A 14743-nucleotide genomic window follows, 5' to 3' on the forward strand; every position below is an offset into this window, starting at 1 on the left:
TGTCTAAGCCCAGGTTCGAACTGGGGACCTTTAGTGTGTGAGACTAACGTGATAACCAACTACACACCCAGACGATGTTGTTCGACTTCTCGAGAAGTCGCTATATAAGCTTTGTTGCACTCTCTTGTGTAGATTACACAGCGTACGTGAATATGTCGTGCAGTCGTGCTATAACCTGAGAATATGCCGTGGCATATTGCTGGTTCTCCTTTCACCTCTTTTTTAAAGACGTTCTAGGTCACTGCACGGGAGGAGCAACACCGAGATGGAGTTTGTGGATCTGACGAGGTCATTGCGGTTTGATCTGGTCCGCAAGCCAGGTCGTCAGCTGACATGGTAGAAAATGTTTTTTCCAGACCAAATGGATGAATGGTGCAACGGTTGAGGATGTGGCTCTCGACGTATTCCTCTCGATCTCTATTCTCTACTATTGTTAGAGCCACGAGAACTGTGGCAGACGCTATGCATAAAAGAAGATGCATCAAAGCCATCGGAAAACAAATCATTGTTAGTGTCTTCTTGCAAATTGTGACCCTTTTTGAGTTGCTCTTGAGGTTTTAGCTCCCCCCCCCCCCCCCCCCCCCCCCCCCCCCCCCCACACCTCAAATGACACTTGGACATCAGGACATGGCCGTGGGAATCAAAGGGCTCCTTCTCATCAATCCGCCGCCCAATACTTTCCGGCGACGGCGATACGCGGCGAGGAACGACGAAGAAAAAAGAAGCGAGCCGACGTGATCTGATCGATCCATCTGTAGTGCAAAGCTAGCTTCTAGCTAGTCTTGCTCTTGATCGATCAGCTGTCGTACTCGTAGTAGCCGAAAGCAACACAAAACAGCACACGTACCCACACAACCGCCAGCCGGCCGGAAGCACGCACTCGCACGAACGCGTAACCGATGTATTCCCACAGGGACTGTCTCGTTCCTGGTGATTAGAGTACTTTACTAGATCGGGATTGCGCCATGGCGTGAGGGTGCCGGTCCCAACGTTTTGATCAAGCGGGTAATACTAAGTTAGAAGTAATTCAGGTTTGGCATGTGCTATTAAATTATGATCACTAACAAGTTTGTTAATACAAATAAATAATTTTAAGCTGGACTTTTCCATGATCAAATTTTGGTTTCTTTGAGTGTTCCTATAACAAAATCCAATCTACATGAAAATAATTTTAAACCGACTGAATATTATTTCATAAAAACAAATGGTTAAAGTAATGAAGCTTCAAAATAGGCACTTCTCCGGCACATTTTCTATATTCTAATTCTGATAAAGCCAAGCACAAACCTGAACTTACGAAAATATTATCAGTTTGAAAACATACAGGAATGTATGTTGACTAAAAATGTCAGTTTAGCTCAAAGCTACAAATTGTAGAATTCACACAAAAAAACTAAGCATACAAAGATATCTAATGCAGAAAATTGCTGAGCCAGATCAATTAATTCCAAATTTTATTTCTGTGACCTAGAACCCGAATATGTTAACGACCTGGACTGCAAGTTATGTTGCGAACTGACCAGAGACCTCGTCAAGCTCCACGAAGCCGGCGACCTGCAAGCCTCACGTCATAGAGGACAGGCAAAGCAACGTTTGGCCACAGGATCCAGCGGTGCCACGAGCCCCTTCTCCATGTGCTCTCGCGTCAAAAAGGACAGGCAACGGCGACGGCTAGCCACCAGATCCAGCGCTGCCATGAGCAGTCAGCCTCTGCTTTACAGTAAAAGAGAAATCGGCACAGGAAAACTAAATAAACCAATAGGCAACTACACCAGAAAACAACACTTGTCTACCCATTATCAAAAAAAGTACCCATTGTCAAAAGGATGTATGTGCCTAACCCTATATCTTAATAGTAATGCTACATCATGCAGGTTCATTAGAGCATTGATCATCATTCTTACTCCACAGTATTCAACATCAACAATGAGTCTGCACATACATCTTCAAGCAATCAAACCTTAGCCCAATGCAACAGAAGCATAGCTCCACGAGCAGATAAAGCATTGAAACTATAGGTGCAGAAGAAAAGTAGAAGTAGAAATAAAGAAGGTGCCTCCTCTCCGAGCGCCGCTGTCGCCGCCGCCTCTCCCAGTGCCGCCGCCGCCATAGCCCCTTCCCCTAGATCCCAAGGGGGCCGGGGTGAGCACCGTCGACCCCATCGCTGGTCCTCTGCCCACACAAGCCTGATCACCTCGGCGTCCCCCTGTGTCGTCGGCGGCACAACAGAGGTGGTCGAGCCATCGAGGTGAGCAGCGGTGGGGAGATGTACGGTATGTCCTCTTATTTTTCTCTTATTCGTCGACGACGCCTCCACGCTTTCCAGCGTCGCCTCACCAGCCACCACCAACAGCAGCATAGGGATCTTAGCTAGTGAACAATGAGTGGATTGCAGAAATAGAGCAGCGGTAACTTGGAATGGAAGAAGAAAAAAAGTTTATTGGGTGGCAGCGACCTTGTGTGGGGTGGACAACGTCGCTGTCAAGGTCCAGGTCAATGTCCTCGTCCATGGAGGGAGGGCACCCACTGCATCCAAAACGAACAAAAAATAAATAAGCAAGGGTTGACAAACAAAGCAAGCAATTTTTTTTACAGAGAAATAGAATGCCCAGCTCAGAGCAGAGCAGAGTTCAATCTTTTAACTGGAAATATCTACAAACTGATGCAAGTGTGTAGAAACTTTGTTGTATAGATAGCATCAATCAATCCTCTAATATTATTCAGTGTGTAAACTCGAACACTATGAACAAGAGCTAGAAACCGTGCATAGCAGAGCAGCAATAACTTGGAAAAAAAATGTTTAGATGCATATAGATTGTTTTCTTACTTAAAACCGAAAGAATTCAGAGTGAAGGCCTAGAGAGGGGCACTGAAGATGGCATTGTGTTGATGAATGCTGATCAGGGACGATCATCAATGGAGACTACACTTGCTGATCAAAAGGCAGTGATGGAACCCCTTCCCCTGGTATGAGTTTCATATGAGTGATGGCACTTCTTCTTGCATGTTGAGGATCCTCAATGGAGAAGAGAAGGCATCAGCACCATAAAAACCAAAAAAACTCTAAAAACTGAAAGGACCATGGTTTGCTGCTTACCTGAGGAGCCGTAGAGGTGGAGTTGGCCCTTGTGCACGACGTGGTCGCTAGGCCAGCTCGGCTGCACCACACCGGCGCACACGACCGCAACCACAGAGAGCGACCAAGTATAAATGAGAATTGGTTTGAGGGAAGACGCCTCTCAAAGGGCGATCGGCTCATATATTTATAACAAGATTACAAATCTTGGAGACCAAGAAAGGAACCTATACGCGTATATGTACAACCGTATGCAAACGGGAATACACGCTGTTAGCTATACAAAGTCATACTTTAACATCCCCCGCAGTTTGTGCGTCGGTCGAACGCATAAACTGTACCGAAAATCCTCGAAGAGGTGTGACGGCAAACCCTTCGTCATGATATCGGCAAACTGCTGTGAAGACGGCACGTGAAGAACCCGAATCTGACCGAGAGACACCTTCTCACGAACGAAGTGGATGTCGATCTCGATGTGCTTCGTGCGGCGATGCTGGACCGGGTTACAAGCCATGTAAACAGCACTGACGTTATCACAGAAGACAACGGTCGCTGACGGAAGGGGACGATGAAGCTCAAGAAGAAGCTGGCGAAGCCAACAGCACTCGGCCACGGCATGCGCCACCGCTCTGTACTCCGCCTCGGCACTGGAGCGAGACACTGTGGCCTGGCGTTTGGAGGACCAAGACACCAGGTTGTCGCCGAGATAGACACAGTACCCAGATGTTGAGCGGCGTGTGTCGGGGCAGCCAGCCCAATCCGCATCGGAGTAGGCAGTGAGCAAGGTGGCCAGCGTGGAGTGGAGCTGAAGACCGAGGTCTAGGGTGCCACGAACGTAGCGGAGGATCCGCTTGACGAGGTTGAGATGGGGCTCCCGAGGGGCGTGCATGTAGAGGCACGCCTGCTGGACGGCATGAGCAATGTCGGGACGGGTGAGCGTCAGGTACTGAAGCGCCCCGGCAAAGCTCCGGTACTCAGTAGCATCGGTGACGAGTGGTCCCTCATCGGCAGAGAGCTTGCAACGTGTGTCGATGGGCGTCACACACGGGTTGCAGTCCATCATACCGGCGCGCTGAAGAAGGTCGATGGCGTACTGGCGCTGCGAGAGAAGCATCCCCGAAGTAGAGTGGGAAACCGAGATCCCGAGGAAGTAGGACAAGTCCCCGAGATCGGTCATGGAGAACTCACGGTGGAGCTGGTCGGTGATGTGTTGAAGAAGCCCGGTGCTGGAGGCGGTGAGGATGATGTCGTCAACGTAGAGGAGCAGGTAGGCCATCTCTATACCGCGCCGAAGCACGAAGAGAGACACGTCACTCTGGGACGCCACGAACCCAAGGCGATGAGCATGATGAGCGAACCGCTGGTACCATGCGCGGGGCGCCTGCTTAAGTCCATAGAGGGACTTGTGAAGCAGGCAGACGTGCTGGGGGCGCGTAGGGTCGATGAAGCCAGGTGGCTACTCACAATGAACCACCTCATCAAGGTCACCATGAAGGAAGGCGTTCTTGACATCCAGCTGATGAACCGGCCAAGCGTGGGAGACGGCGATGCTGAGTACAACGCGGATCGTAGCCGGTTTGACAACAGGACTAAAAGTCTCGTCGTAGTCAATACCAGGCTACTGGGAGAATCCACGTACGACCCACCTGGCCTTGTACCGAGCAAGACCGCCATCAGCGCCAAACTTGTGCTTGAAGATCCACTTGCCTGAAACAACACTAGCGCCAACCGGGCGAGGAACCAGAGACCAAGTGCGGTTCTGAATGATGGCACCGTACTCCTCGGACATGGCGGCACGCCAAAGAAGGTCCTGAAGAGCGGAGCGATAGGTTTTGGGAATGGGAGAGATGTGGGAGTGTTCGGCCGAGAGATTAAGTTTGTCAATCGGCTGGACGATGCCACGCTTGGCGCGCGTGAGCATGGTGTGGGTGTTGGTGGTGGGAGCGGTGCTGCTACGAGAGCGACGAGGAGGGGGAGGGGGTGGCGATGGTGGTGGTGAAGGAGAAGGGGACCGGCCGGGAGACGCGGGTGGAGTCGGCGCAGGTGAGGCGGGTGCGTCGCGGATGGGCGTGGGCGACGCGGAGGTAGTGCCATGCATAGCGGGCTGGGCCGATGAGGCCGGCGCCATGCTGGGCTGGCCTGCCAAGGGTGTGATGACCGCGGGAGCCGGGTGCGTGGCGGCCAGGTCGAGGAGGAAGTCGAGGTCATCCGGAGAAGAATCAGTGCGATTCATGGCGAAGGGAAAGGTGTGTTCGTCAAAGATGACGTGGCGAGAGATGATGACACGGCGGGTGGATAAGTCGAGGCATCTATAGCCGCGATGCGAGGTAGGGTAGCCGAGGAACAGCACGTGGTGGAGCGCGGAGCGAGTTTGTGAGGTGCCGTGGCGGATTGATTTGGGTAGCACAAACACCCGAAGACACGAAGGTCGGAGAAGGAGGGTTTTTGTTGGTAGAGAAGGGTATATGGGATATGGAAGTGCAAAGCTTGGCTGGGGCGGCGATTTAGTAAAAAGGTGGCGACAGCGAGAGCCTCGGCCCAGTAGGGAGGAGGCATGTAAGCCTGGAAGAGGAGGGTGCGAGTGATGTCGTTAAGTGTGCGAAGAGCACGCTCAGCCTTGCCGTTTTGAGGAGAAGTGTACGGGCAAGACATACGTAGGTGGATGCCGTGGCGGGCAAGGAACTCAACAAAGGTGGAGTTAACGAACTCAGTGCCATTGTCGGTTTGGAAGGACACGACCGGGAGATTGAATTGTGTATGTGCGTATGCTACAAAGTTAACGAGGATATCACATGTGTCGGATTTCCGACGTAGTGGGAAGGTCCACATAAAATGAGAAAAATCATCGACAATAACCAAGTAATATTTGAAGCCAGAGTTACTAGCAACAGGTGATGTCCACAAATCACAATGAAGCAATTGGAACGGAACGACACAAACTGTGGATGATCTAGAAAACGGTAGACGCACGTGCTTGCCAAGTTGGCATGCATGACACACTTGAGTGCTTTTATTACATGGAATAGCAAATTCTGAAGATAAATGTGACATAGAGTCACGACCCAGATGTCCTAAGCGACGATGCCATAGCTCCGATGCGGTGGTGGTGGTGACGAGTCCAAACGGCGAGGTGGTGGTGTTGGTGTTGGCGAAGAACTCGTAGAGTGGACCGGGGCTACTGCAGCGAATAATCTCGCGCCGAGTGTGAAGATCCTTAATAGAAAAACCACACGGGTCATATTCAACGGAAACTGAATTATCAATGGTAAACTGACGAGTAGAAAGAAGATTTTTGATGATATCTGGAACAACTAGAACATTGTTAAGGTGGAAAGTGTGGCTAGGTGTGCGGACAGTAACGTGGCCGGTGGCGGTGATGGGAAGTGGATCGCCATTGCCAATGGTGACACGAAGGGAAGGAGGAGGATGGGAGGGAGTGGAGAGTATACCAGGGTCGGAGACCATGTGCGAGGTTGCGCCGGAGTCCATGACCCATGCGCCCGGTGTGGAAGGGCCGGCGGCTGGAGGGCCGGCAGTGGCGTTTAGGGCGGCGACGAGGGCGGAGCAGTCCCATGCCGGGCCGGGAGTGTAGGGCACCGCGGGTGGGGGCGGGTTAGTGCCCCAGGCCTGGACGTGCAGCTGTGCCAGTTGGGTCGTGTAGGCGACCTGACCTGGGGGCACCCAGGTAGACTGACGGGGCGGCGGCGCTGGAGAGGCAGACCGCGGGGCCGGCCCGAGGAGACCAGCGCCCCCGGCAGGAGGAACCGGCGCGGCGTAAGGGCGCCAGGCGGGCTGCATCTGCTGGGTCTGGCCGGTGTACGGATTGAAGCAAATCCACGGGCCGGGTGCCGCGGGGGGGGGGGGGGTGAGTGGTGTTGGAGTTGGCTGCACCCCCGCCGGCGTTCTTCTTCTTCTTCGACCAGCGGCTGCCGTTGCCGCCCGAGTTGCCGTGGCCGCCCGGGTTGCTGCCGGTGGAGGACCCGGCGGTGTTGCCATAGAGAGCGACTTGAGACGATAGGGAGCCACCGGGAGCAGCGTTGGCGAGCTGGTTCTCGCGCAGAAGGAGGATGGAGCGCGTCCGCAGGAAGGTGGGAGCCGGAACTTGCATCGTGACGAGGGTCGTGATGTCGGAGAAGCGCGGGTTCAGGCCCCGAAGGCAGGTGAGGACCAAGGTCTGGTCGGTCACGGGCTGCCCCACGTCCGCCAGCGCATCGGAGAGGGCCTTCAGGCGGTGGCAGTAGGCGGTGATGGTGAGGTCGCCCTGGACGAGGGCCCGGAACTGTGCCTCGAGGTAGACGGCCCGGGTGAGCTGATTGTCGAGGAAGAGGTTCCGGATCAGCGCGTAGGCGTCATACGCGGTCTGATCTTGGGCCATGATGGTGTCCAGGATGTCGTCGCTGATGGAGTCGTAGAGCCACGAGCGGACGACGTAGTCCTGGCGCTGCCACTCGGCCGTGCGAGCGTCCGGCGGCGTGACAGCGGAGATGTGATCCATGAGCTCGTACTTGCCGAGGAGGACGGTGATGAGCATGCGCCACTTGGCGTAGTTGGACTGCTGCAGGTCGAGGACGACGGGGACGTGCGTCTTGACGCTAGCCACGTGGACGGCCTGAGAGGCCGGCGACGTGAGGGCGGGCGATGCGGCGGCGGCGGTGGAGTTGGTGAGGGCTCCGGACGTCTGCACCCCGAGCATGGACGACGAGGATGCGGAGGTGGACATGGCGGCGATCTAGGAGGGGAGGCGGAACCGCGGCGGCGCCTAGGGTTTGGGGCGGCGGCGGATGGGGTTGGAGCGGCGGAAGCTAGGGTTTTAGGAAAGGAGGGCTGATACCATATAAACGAGAATTGGTTTGAGGAAAGACGCCTCTCAAGGGGCGATCGGCTCATATATTTATAACAAGATTACAAGTCTTGGAGACCAAGAAAGGAACCTATACGCGTATATATACAACCGTATGCAAATGGGAATACACGCTGTTAGCTATACAAAGTCATACTTTAACACCAAGGCACCGTTCTTCCGTCCAGCTCCCATGTGCGGGGCGTCGACTTCGTTGTGGAGATCCCGGTGGTCGTCCTCATCCATGGAGGGTTCCTGCTGCTCTGAATCGAAGAAACGGGTAAGGGGATCAATCAATCTATGGAGAGAAGGAAGAAGAGGAGATACAAACGTACACACACTGCTCCTAGTATATAAAGAAATCAATCAAGCTGGCTTTGTGTGTGCTTGAGTACGTATGTGGTTGGGCTCCTGGAGTACACGCGCTAGTGTTCCAACTAAACTGAAACAGAGCATGCCATAGGAGAGCAACCTAGAGCAGAGCAACCATAACTTGGAAAAAGTCTCACAACCGAGAGAGAGGGACGGACCTAGTGTGGGGAAGGGGTCGTGGTGGTAGGAGTGGACGAACTCACCCTCAAGGTCCAGGCCCATGTCCTCTTCGTCCATGGCTGCATCCAAATCGAAGAAACAAAAAAAAAAAATCAGATTACGGACTTCTTGGCCACACTGTCTCTCAGCAAACAAATAACAAGAGTTGGACACAGTTGCACAAAAATAGAACTCTGATGTTTATTGGAACAAATCACCAAAGTGTGTCGTACCATAAGAGCATCAGTAAGCCATATGTACTATAAGAGCATCTAAATCTACAGTGCGCTAAATGAGAATATGTTGTTCAGTACCATAAAAGCATCAGTAAGCCATATATATAATAAATCAGCAGAGATGTAACATTTCTTTGGCTAACATCTTAATACATCTATTATACCGCGTCATCATTTATCGGCCTTAGCAAGTCGAAAAGGCAGTACAAACTATATAACAGCAGCAAGTGTTAGTAGTGAAATATGTATGAAAGAGAACTAACAGTAGCATGTGTATCTTAAATATGTCATAAAGTTGGAAATGGATCGAGGGGTGTCCGCAAACATGAGTAATCCGGTCAGCTGGCAATCAGTCAAATGTAGGGGTTGCCAACCAACTAACATAATCGTTTTACTATCAGGGAAGCGACAATATACTCTGCTGGATATCCAAATATGCTTTAGGAGTCATCAGAAAAATGCTTATATAATATTTGTATCCCTCTTAACAACAAGGAACAATCTTGGTACACCACATCTATCTGTTTATTATTCCAAGATACCAAGATACGGGAAGCATACTAAAAAGCAACATCCTTGCACCAAAACAGCGGAAATAGTTTCTTGTAACAATTCAACAGTTGTAACAATAATCCTAAATTGGGGCATGCATTTGCCTATATAATTATTAATCTGCAGAACACATTTTCCACAAAATTAAGTATTGAGCTCAAGACAACCTACTCAAGCTAATGGAACCAACATACTTCAACTACACACAGATTGATGCAAGATAAATAGCTACGTAGACCAGACATTGAAGCAAAAGTCACTGATTTACCTAGCAGTGCAAAAAGTAAAAAACTAGACAGGTGGCCATCTCCAAGACATTTTGGATCTACTGTTAACTCGATTCGGTTTCGAAGGTAATGCTGGTTCAAGCAAGAAGTGCAACCTGCAATACTCTGGGCATGAAAAGGACACGCAAAATTGGTCAGTCGCAATCATGTGTATGTGTGACCCTTCAAAAAACTACAGTTTCAAATAGAAAAGGAGATTTGAAGCTATTATTGTGGAAATGTACAAACCAAAGAGGCGCTAAATACAAATATAGAACGACAACATAGCACACTGTGCTTGAGACCAGAACTGCATTTGAATGGGCTCAGATTCGCCTTTGCTCGATCATGACCCTTCCCCTAGTGTCTCCATCACCAGATCAATATGTTCTTACAAGGGTGAAACTGCCCTGGTTATCACTCATCAGAAATGACCATCCAAGGACAGAACCACTAAAATAAGCACATGATCAAAACGGCTCAAAGAAACGAGGGGGGGGGGGGTCCAACTTAATACCCACAAGTGCCTCAATTGCTCGAGAGCATGCTTATATCTGCCATAATCGATCATCATAGCCCTGCGCAAGCTAAGAGCAACTCTAGCGGACTCGCCAAAATGGAAAGTCCATCCAGCACAGAACAGTTCAACAACCACAATCTGGTTAATCACAAAGCCATGCATCATTCAGACGAGGTGAACCGAGGGCGAGATCCAACGGCCCAGATCGCATCAGGAAAAAGATCCGACGACCGAGAGTGCCTGAGCTCTGAGAGAGCTCAAGCATGGATCCACAACTACAGAGCATTAACCAGACAAGCACTACAGAGCTCTGAGTGGGCGCCGGGGTTGCGCCTTAACGCCATCCAACCGGCGAGGAACCGCCTCCTACGCCACACATCCACGCCAATGAGCCCACCTAGTAATGCACCGGCTTACTACCTTGTTGTCGACATTATCCGTGTCAGTGAGCCCATTGGATACTCTTTATTCTAGATCAAAATGTGCATTGATCTTGGCAGCAGTCTTGTGCTGGACATAAATAAAGTCCACCTAGTTTTGCAAGCTTCAAGCATTAAATGTGATGAACAGAAACAACAAGAGAGAACTTCTCCAACAACCTGAATACATCACATAGCAGAACAAAAAAATGATTAGCTACTTAAGGCAACAATTAGGGTAAACCAAGATAATGATTCAGTAGAAAAACACCAGGTCATACATTAGAAGACCAGATATATACTACTTTAGTAATATGGTAACCTATGCATCATACAAACACACACCCTGTTGATACAGAATTGCAAAAATGAGGGAGACCTTGTAGATTGATTTGCCTATGTTAAATTATCATTTATAGCCCTATGGGTTACTAAGAAACATACAACCTATTGTTTATTTACATGTTAATTTGCACAGCCTAGAACTATAGGTTAAAATACACTGCTATTTATATCCTTTTTGAGTTAAAATATCCTGCTAGTAAAAAGAGAACCTTGATCTAATTAAATAACCCAGAACGGAAAGTTAAAATACCCTACAATTGCTGTGAAAAAAGAACTTAGATCTAATCAAATAATTTCTCCTTCCTATAGATAGGTATGGACCGTGGAGAACCTAGGCAACAGTTAACTATCCGCATGTACACTGCAACCTAAAAATGGCATCCAGCAGGGCATTAGCCTAAAAAGCAACTAAGCTCATGATTTAGCACGAGGTGATGCACCTCTATTAGTTGTTGACCTCGTCAAGTAAGCCATGACCCGTAGTGGAGATGGGCGCTGGAGCTGGAGGCAGTAGAGTTGTACAATCACCATTGCGACATTGTGCAGGCGACGACGACGGCTGTGTTGGCCATCAGATGTGTCGCACGCGCGAGCTCGATGGGGAGCAGCGGCGCAAGCGCCCACCACCGTCTGCTGCCCCTCCATGACTCGAGCACTCTGCGGGGCTGGAGCAGGACGGCTCGGGAGCCGCCGACGTGCCCGGGGACGAGCTCGCGGACGGGGAGGGCGGGCGCCCACTCGCCGTCGCGCAACACGGCGGCGTGGTCGGAGGAGAGGAGACGCGGGACAGCGGGAGGGGGGTGGAGGAATCTCGCCCACGGCCTGCTGCTACGCCGCCTTGCCCTGCTGCTGCTCCTCCCTGCTGCCGCCACCGTCGTGCTCCTCTTCCTCCCTCCGCTGCTGCTCATCGTCGTTGGGGGGAGGGGGGCTTTGTTACGGTGGATCTGGCCGCCGACGGCGCGGGGAGGTGGGTGGCGGCGGCGGCGGCGATGTGGGTGCGAGGAGAGGAGGCACGCGGGAGGGGAGGGAGGGAGGCGGCGGCAAATTTGACAAATTTGACCTATAGACGAAATCAAATCACAGAATGAACTATCCGTGAAACTATTTCACGCGGCTGACCTTTTTGTATGACGCCCGACACAAAGGCGCCACACTACACTGTGCAACGCCTCATAGATAGGCACTACACGGCCAGCATCGCACCCGTGTGATCAGAAAATTACTAAGTCAGTGTGCAGCGCCTGAGAGCTAGGCGCCACACTATACTCCCAGGCGTTGCACTAGTGCAGCGCCTAGCTCCCAGGCGTTGCACTAGTGCAGCGCCTGAGAGCTAGGCGCCACGGGTCAGCCGCGTGAAATAGTTTCACGGACAGTTCATTCTGTGATTTGATTTCGTCTATAGGTCAAATTTGTCAAATTTGCCGGAGGCGACTGCGGGAGGGAGGGAGAGAGGAGGAGGCGGCTATGTCTCTGCCACAGGACAGGAGCGCCCCCCTTTTATACCCCACTACGGGAAATGACCGAAATGCCCTGGTGGGGGTATGGTATTTACATTTTGTTGCCATTCGAATTTTATCCGACGGCTCACAACGATCTGGTAAATATCCGATGCCTCACGTGAGCCGAGCCCGAGATCCAACGGCTGGAATTGCATCAGGAAAACGATCGGACGGCCAGGACGCCCTGAGCTCTGAGGTGCGCCCGTGGTTGCCTGAGTTCTTGTTTCTGGATTGCTACAGCTGTCGGATCACGGGTTCCGGTAAAACCCTTAAGGTTCAAACTCTGGGGTGCGCGCGAAGTTCTTTCCCCCCTATCGATCCGCGCCCTAGTTTGCTAATATCTCGCGGACGAACTCGACGAACTCACAACACAAAAGACACAAGATTTATACTGGTTCGGGCCACCGTTGTGGTGTAATACCCTACTCCAATGTGGTGGTGGTGGATTGCCTCTTGGACCGATGATGAACAATACAAGGGGAAGAACAGCCTCCTGAGGGTGAGGTGTTCTTGTGCTCGGTGTGCGGCTAAGGGTTGGCTCCAGATCAGATGCCCCCTACTGTGGTGGCTAGTCCTATTTATATAGGTCCTGGTCCTCTTCCCAAATATTGAGCGGGAAGGGAGCCAACAACGGCCAATTTGAAAGGGGACAGCTAGTACAGCTTATCCTGACAAAAGCGGTCTTCGCCTGCAAAAGGCTCTGGTGGTGACGCCACCTAGGGCTCCATGGTGACCTCCGTCTTGTCGTCCTGCTGGTCTTGGTCCCGTTGCACCGATATGGAAACCTTTGCTTGACGCCTCGGTACTCTGCACTGCGCTCGCCCCTTAGCACTAAAGAGGAAACAAGGACGCTGCGCGCGCTGGCGCCCGCCTGGCACCCGCCTGATCTTGATCGTCATGGCTCACGTCACGAAAACCTCGCGAGGTTTGCCCTGCCTTGATCTCTCCGCTCCTCGCGAGCCAACCTGGTGAGGCCGCTCCTGAGGAGGTCTTGTGTCGTCCGCCTCGCGAGGCTTGGCCCCTCGCGAGGTTCTTGAATGCCTTGTTGATGAAGATGGGCCGTACAAGCCTGCTAGCACAGCCACGTCGTGGGCCGCAGGCAGGCAAGTCTGGGGACCCCCATTCCCAGAACGCAGACAGTAGCCCCCGGGCCCAAGGCGCGCTCGGGCTTGGCTTTGAGGCAAAGCCAATGGTCAAGCACAGAGCGCCGCGGACCCCAAAAGCCTGCGGCCTTGGTCGACGCGTGGCGGTTGATTGGACGTGGGCGTCTCCGCTTCCCCACGCTGCCTCGACAACTGCCTGACTTGACAAGTCCCTGCGACATGCAAGGAAAACCATCATTACCTGTGATCTTGGGAGGCGCCGGTTGGCCTTCTTCCGCTATAAATGGGGAGGGGGACAGAGCCTCCATCGCCCATCTCTTCCCAGTCCGCTTGCTTCTTCCTCCTCGCTCCTCTGCTAGTAGCAATGGCGCCCATCCGAAGGTTTTCGGCTGCGGAGAAGGGAAAGACTCCCCTCGACATGCCGGCGCCGCTCCCGCCGAAGAAGAGGTCGGTTCACCGTCGTGACGCAGCGGCGATGCAGGTGCTGACGAGGCCTTGGTGCGAGTGGCCTCCTCTGGAGTATCCGCTACCCCTGTACGCTCAAGCCGAGGGCTCGGAAGGAACGAGCGACGAGCGACGCCGCCCGCGGCGCGACCGCGGCCGCCGCGCGGTGACGACACGCGCCGTTGCCCCTGGAACCCGTGCCGCGGACTCCTCTCGCGAGCTCGTGCTGTGGGCGGCGATGCCCCCAAGCACCTGGATCCGCTTCCCGCGGTTCTTCTCCGACGTGATGCCGCCGAGGGGACCCCTCGAGCTCTGGTTGCAGCATGCTGACTGCAACGCCCTGGCGACCAGAGCAGAGGTCGAAGTGGTCTCCTCCAGCAAGATCTTCATGACCCGCGGCTGGGGTGAGGTTGCGCATGTTTGCCATGTTGAGGGCGCCCTCATGATCCACTTCGACTATGACGGCGCCTCCACGCTGTTCTTCAAGGTCTTCGATGCGGAGGGTCATCGCCTGGTGTGCTGCCCTGAAGGGGAGTGCCAGGACGGTGCGTGCCCGGCCTGCGGCTCCTCCAGCAGCATCGACTCTTGGGCGTCCAGCGGTTCTCCTGAGCTCTACGAGACTCCGGAGACGAGCGACGATAGCTACGTGCCCCCGAGCTCTCGCCGCGCCCGAAGCAGGGCTGCGGCATCCAGTCGCCGCCGTCGCTAATCTGGATGGGGTTGGCGCCGGCCTCCCGCGGCCCACTGTTGATGATGGCATCAGCCACAGGAGGATGTAGATAGGATTCACCTAAGTTCTTGTCTTTTGTTCCCTGCGAGGAATTAAGAAGTACCCCGCGGGGGCGTGTAAAGGGTCTGTAATGTCTTTTGTTGATACTATCCTTGTTATGAAAGATTGCGAATGCATGTCCT

General features: G+C 52.8%; 1 non-coding gene across 1 annotated transcript; it reads right to left on the reverse strand.

Moving 5' to 3' along the window:
- On the reverse strand, positions 1-73 carry TRNAV-CAC (transfer RNA valine (anticodon CAC)). Its single transcript has one exon. It is a non-coding gene; the product is annotated as a tRNA-Val (tRNA).
- Positions 74-14743: the final 14670 nt, after the last annotated feature.

The sequence above is a fragment of the Triticum aestivum genome, chromosome 5D, assembly GCF_018294505.1.
Source record: "Triticum aestivum cultivar Chinese Spring chromosome 5D, IWGSC CS RefSeq v2.1, whole genome shotgun sequence".
Lineage (NCBI taxonomy): Eukaryota > Viridiplantae > Streptophyta > Magnoliopsida > Poales > Poaceae > Triticum > Triticum aestivum.